Below are 6,365 nucleotides of genomic sequence, written 5' to 3'. Positions count from 1 at the left end.
AAAGAATCTCAAGCAGACTCCATGCTGAGTGAGGAGCCCCATGTGGGGCTTGATCTCATGACCATGAGATCATGACCTGAGCCAAAACCAAGAGTCAAAGGATGCTTATCTGACTGAGCCACCCAGGTCCCCCAATGAATTTTTTTAAACGTATCTTTCTAATACTTCATTATTAGTGTGTAGAAAATCTACCAATTTCTGGTTATTAATGACATATCCTGACATGTTACTAAAGTCATTTATTACTTCTAGTAGTTTTTTTGATATAGTCTTTAGGATTATCTAATATCATGTCATCTGCAAATAGTGATAATTTAACTTTTTTTTGCCAGTATGACTCTTATTTCTTTTTCTTGTCATATTGCTATAGTTAGGACTCACAGTACTCTGCTGAATAAAAGTGTCGAGAGTGGACATCTTTTTCTTGCTCCTAATCCTGAGGGAAAGCATTCAGTTTTTCACCTTTGAGTGTGATGTTCCCTGTGAGATTTTCATATACAGCTTTTAATATGTTGAAGTATGTTTCTTGTAACTACTTTGGTAAGAGTTTTTATCATGACAGATGTTGAATTTTGTCCAATTCTTTTTTTTTTGCATCTAGTGAGATCACATGATTTTTTTATAATTTGTTATTTTTAATTAGTGTATGCTGCTGATTGATTTGTAAATATTGAAGCATTATTTCATCTCTAGAATAAATCCTACTTGATTGCGGTGAATGATCTTTTTAGTGTATTGTATACCATTTGCTAATATTCTATTGAGGAGTTTTGCATCTATGTTCATCAGGGATATCACCCTGTACTTTTCTTTTCCTTTTTTTTCTTCTTTTTTTGTGATATCTTTGTCTGGTTTTGTTACCAGGGTAACGTGGGCCTTGTAGAGTGCATTTGGAAGCTTCCTTTCTCTTCTATTTTTTTGCAATACTTTGAAAATAGGCATTAACTCTTCTTTAAATGTCTGGTAGAATTCGCTTGTGAATACATCTGCTCTTGGACTTTTATTTCTTGATAGATTCAATTACATTACTTGTGATCTGTCTGTTCAGATTGTCTGTTTCCTCCTGATTCAGTTTTGGAAGATTGTATGTTTCTAAATATTTAACAATTTCTTCTAGGTTTTCCAGATTTTTGGCATATACTATTTTGCAGTATAGTCTTATAATCCTTCGTAATTCTGTAGTATCATTTGTTATTTCCCTCATTTCTGGTTTTCATTAGTTTGGTTCTTTCTTTCTTTCTTTTTTGATGAGGCTGGCTAAGGATTTTTCAATTTTGTTTAAAGAACCAGCTTGTGATTTTATTGATTTTTTTCTACCATTTTTTTTGTCTCTGTGACATTTATTTCTGCTCTGATTTTTATTATTTCCTCTTTCCTATTCACCTTGGGCTTTGATTCTTCTTTTTCTAGTTCCTCTCGGTGTAAGGCTAGATTATTTATTTGAGCTTCTTGTTTCCTGAGGTAGGCCTCTGTTGCTGTATACTTTCCTCTTTGAACAGCTTTTACTATCTTCCAAAGATTTTGGACCATTTTGTTTTCATTTTCATTTGCTTCCATGTATTTTTAATTTTTGTATTGTTTTGTTGACTCATTGGTTATTTACTATCATTTTGTTTACTCTTCACATGTTTGTGTTTTTTTCTAGTCTTTTTCTTGTGATTTATCTCCAGTTTCATACTATTGTGATCAGAAAAGATGCATGGTATGATTTCTATCTTCTGAAATTTATTGAGTTTTCTTTTATGGCCTATTATATGATGTATTCTGGAGAATGTTTTATGTGTGCTTGAAAATATGTGTATTTGTGTTTTTGGATGGGATGTTCTATATATATCTTTTATGTTTGTGTGGTCCAATGCATCATTCAAAGACATCATTTCCTTATTGATTTTCTGTCTGGATGATCTATCCATTGATATAAGTGGGGTGTTAAGATCCTCTACTCTTATCGAATTACCATCAATTTCTCTTTTTATGCCCATTAATATCTGTTTTATATATTTAGGCACTCCACTTTCAGGTGTGTAGATATTTACAATTGTTATATCCTCTTGTAAAATTGACCCTTTGTTCACAAAGTAGGCTTGGGAGTGAAGTCTTGAGCCAAAGGGAACACTGCTGCCACCTCATCCATCTTTCTTACCATGTGTTGGCTGCCCAAGGGACTTTGAATATGTTGGAGATCACCTTCAGCAGACTCACCCAGGAGAAGAACGCCTGGAGGAAGAACCACCTGTTTGGCTTTGTGGCTGTCCCAACAGAAAATCCCAATGGCATGATAAGCCTCATGAACTAGGAGTGCAGCATTCTAGGAAAGAAAGAGACTCCATGGGAAGGAGGCTTGTTTAAACTATGGATGCTTTTCAAAGATGGTTACCCATCTTCACCCCCAAAATGCAAATTTGAATCATCACTGTTTCACTTCAATGTGTACCCATCAGACTTAGTGTGCCTGTTCATCCTTGAAGAAAAAGCCTGGAGACCAGCCATCACAATTAAGCAGATCTTGTTAAGAACTTAGGAACGTCTAAATGGACCAAATATCCAGGATCCAGCTCAAACACAGACCTACAGGATTTACTGCCAAAACAGACTGGAGTATGAGAAGAGGGTTTGAGCATAAGCCAAGATGTTCACACCTTCATAAGCGGTGACCTTGTGACAACAAAAAAAGGAAGGGATTGACTTGGCAAGAACTTATTTACAACATTTTTGAAATTTAACATTGCTCTGTACAATTACTAGTCACCTGGGGAGGGTTGGGAAGTGCCATTGTTCATTTCCACCACTGGTACACAGTTCTCAATTCACTGAATTACCTTGTTTTTCATACAGGGTCTCTTCCTTTAGTCTTTTGTATTTTTAATTGTTATGTACAACTTCTTTTTATTTTAATATTAATGTTAGTATTCAACAGCTGTAAAATTTAAAAACTTTTATACATCAATGAGCCCCCGGGAGCTAGTTTCCTTTGTTTGCAGATGCCAGGATGCTTCCCACTATTTAGAGCACACTTATGCTCCAGCTGGCCTCCTTCCCTCCTCTTTCTCCACAGAATTTGGGTTATGTTGCTCATGAGCCTCAAATCCAGTCAGCCAGCTTCTCTTCATCACTCCATTTCCTTTGTGTTTATATGTCATTTTTCCTGTGTTACTGTTTAGAGTAAATAAACTGTTTATATTTTTTAAAATGATCCATTTATCATTATGTAATGCCCATCTGTCTCTTGTTACAATCTTTGTTTTATTTTTTCAGCCTTTGTTTTAAAGTCTATTTTATCTTATATAAGTATTGTTACCCCAGCTTTTTTTTCTTTCCTGCTTCCATGTGCATGGTGAACATTTTTCCATCCCTTTTTTTTCAGTTTGAATGCATTTTTAGGTCTAAGGTGAGTTTCTTGTAGGCAACATATAAATGGGACTTCTTTATTATCCACTTCACCACCTTATTTCTGTTGATTGGAGCATGTAAGCTATTTACATTTAAAGTAATTATTGATGGTTGTATACTTATTGCTATTTTATTAATTGTGTTTTGATTGTTTTTGTGGTTCTTCTCATTTCATTTCTTTTCCTCTTGCTCTCTTTCTTTGTGATTGATGAGTTTCTACAGAATTATGTTTGACTTTCTCTTTTTTTTGTACATCTATCATAGATTTTGAATTTGTGGTTACCAAGAGGTTCATATATGATATCCAAATGAAATTAGCAATCTATATTAATCTCATTAATATAAAACATTAAAAAAAACAGAAAAAGAAGAAAATCTTCTTGGGGCACCTGGGTGGCTCAGTCATTAAGCATCTGCCTTTGGCTAAGGTTATGATCCCCGGGTCATGGGATCAAGCCCCGCATCAGGCTCCCTGCTCAGTGGGAAGCCTGCTTCTCCTTCTCCCACTCCCGCTGGTGTTCTCCCTCTCACTGTATCTCTCTCTGTCCAATAAATAAATAAAATCTTTTAAAAAAAGAAGAAAATCTTTTTTTTCCTCTTCCCTCTTGTCTTCCTTTATTACTCCCTTCTTTATGTTTTATGTCTAAGTTATCATATTTTACATTTTGTATTGATAATTTTAAAAATCATACTGGACAATATAGCAAATTCAATTGGAGAAGAGAAGGAAATTAAAGTTATACAGATTTAGAAAGGAGAAATAAAACTGCTTTTGTTTGAAGATGACAACCATGTGGAAAATTAAAAAAAAAAAACCTGGAACTAATAAGCAGTTATTTTGAGGTTGCAAGATTCAAGGCTGATATACAAAAGACAATCACTTTTATATGATGACAATGACAAGCAGAATTTCAAAATAAGTATATAATATTATTTACATTAATGCCCCCAAAATGAATTATTAGGCAAAAATATAATAAAAAATATACAAGAGCTATCTAAGGAAAACTACAGTACTTTGATGAATGAAAGAAAAACACTAAATAAATGGAGAACTATTTCATGTTCATGGATAGGGAGACAATGTTGATGTCAGGTATTCCCAACTTAATCTATAGATTCAACAAAATCCCAATCAAAATCCCAACAAGTTATTTCATGGATATTGACAAACTGATTCTAAGATTAATTTGAAGAGGCAAAAGACTCAGAATATTCAACACAATATTGCAGGAAAAGAACAGAGTAGGAAGACTGACACTACATTGCTTCAAACTTACCATAAAGATACAGTGTGACCTTATCTAAATTATCTAATTAAGACAGTATGACATTATCTAAAGAAAAGAGAAATACAACTCTAGAACAGAATAGGGAGCCCAGAAATAGACCCACATAATTGTTGTGAACTCATTTTAAGGTATTTTTTTTTAAGATTATTTATTTATTTTTAGAGAGAGATAGTGGGGGGAGGGGCAGAAGGAGAGGGAGAATCTCACACAGACTCCCTGCTAGATGCAGGACTCAATCTCACAATCCTGAGATCATGATCTGAGTCCTAATCAAGAGCCAGACACTTAACTGACTGAGCCACCCAGGCACTACTATAGTGACCTCAGTTTTGACAAAGGGGCAAAGGATGTACAATGGAGTAGTGATTGTCATTTCAATAAGTGGTGTTAGAACAATTGGAAATCTACATACATAAAAATTGATAAGAATCCAAACACAGACTTACATCTTCCCCAAAATTAACTAAACATGTATCATAGGCCTAAATACAAAATACAAAACTACAAAACTCCTAGAAGATAAACAGGAGAAAACCCAGATGACTTTGTGTATGGTGGTGACTTTTTAGATAAGCACCAAATGCACAATCCATAAAAGAAATTATTGATAAGCTAGACTTCATTCAATTTAAAAACCTTTGCTTTATGAAAAGCAATGAAAAACAAATGAGAAGACAAGCCACAAAATGGGAGAAAACATTTGCAAAAGGCACATCTGACAAAGGACTGTTATCCAAAATATACAAAATATCCTTTAAAAATTCAACAAATAAATGAATAACTGGATTAAAAATAAGCCAAGGACCTTAACAGACACCTAAATAAAAAGAGAGAGAGAGAGAAATGGCAAATAACCATATGAAAAGATGTTTCACATCATATTTGATCAAATAAATACCAATTAAAAGAACAATGGAAACCCACTACTCACCCATTAGAATTGTAAAATCTGGATACTGATGTTTGAAATGCTGGCATAAATGTGGAGCAACAGGAACTCTTATTCATTGCTGGTGAGAATGCAAAATATTACAGCCACTTTGAAAGAAAGTTTGTTTCTTACAAAACCAAACATTTTCTTACCATATGACCCAGCAGTAGTGCCCCTTGGTATTTACCTAAAGGAGTCGAAAGTTTATGTTGATACAAAATCTGCACATAAACATTGGTAGCAACTTTGTTGATAATTACCCAAACTTGGAAGCAACCAAGATGTCCTTCAGTAGATAAATAGATACATAAACTGTGGTAAATGTAAAAAATGGAATATTATTTAGTGCTAAAAAGAAATGAGCTATCAAGCACTGAAAAGACATGGAGGAATCTTAAATACATATTATTAAGTGAAAGAAGCAAATATGAGTGGCTATGTACTGTATGATTTTAATTGAATTATATATGACATGTGGTAATGGTAAAACTATGGAGAAAGGTCATTGGTTACCATGGATTGAGAGGGACACGGATGAAGAGGTGGAACAAGAGAATTTTCAGGGCAATACAAATTCTTTATGATATTATAATAATGATTAATTTCATTACATATTTTTTCAAACCCATTAAATGTACAATACCAAAAGTGAACCTTAGTGTAAACTATGGCCTTTGGAAGATTTGATGTGTCAATGTAGCCTCATCAATTATCACAAATATATTACTCTGTCATGGTATCCTGATAATGGA

The 6,365-nt window shown here is 33.8% G+C and overlaps 1 pseudogene; it reads left to right on the top strand.

Annotated features, from left to right (window-relative positions):
• Window positions 1-2,167: 2,167 nt before the first annotated feature.
• On the top strand, window positions 2,168-2,647 carry LOC100472722 (annotated as a pseudogene).
• The last annotated feature ends 3,718 nt before the right edge of the window (window positions 2,648-6,365 follow it).

This window comes from Ailuropoda melanoleuca, unplaced genomic scaffold (assembly GCF_002007445.2).
Source record: "Ailuropoda melanoleuca isolate Jingjing unplaced genomic scaffold, ASM200744v2 unplaced-scaffold9496, whole genome shotgun sequence".
NCBI lineage: Eukaryota > Metazoa > Chordata > Mammalia > Carnivora > Ursidae > Ailuropoda > Ailuropoda melanoleuca.
The sequence above is the reverse complement of the archived record's forward strand: the minus strand, read 5'-3'. Positions and strand labels throughout refer to the sequence as shown.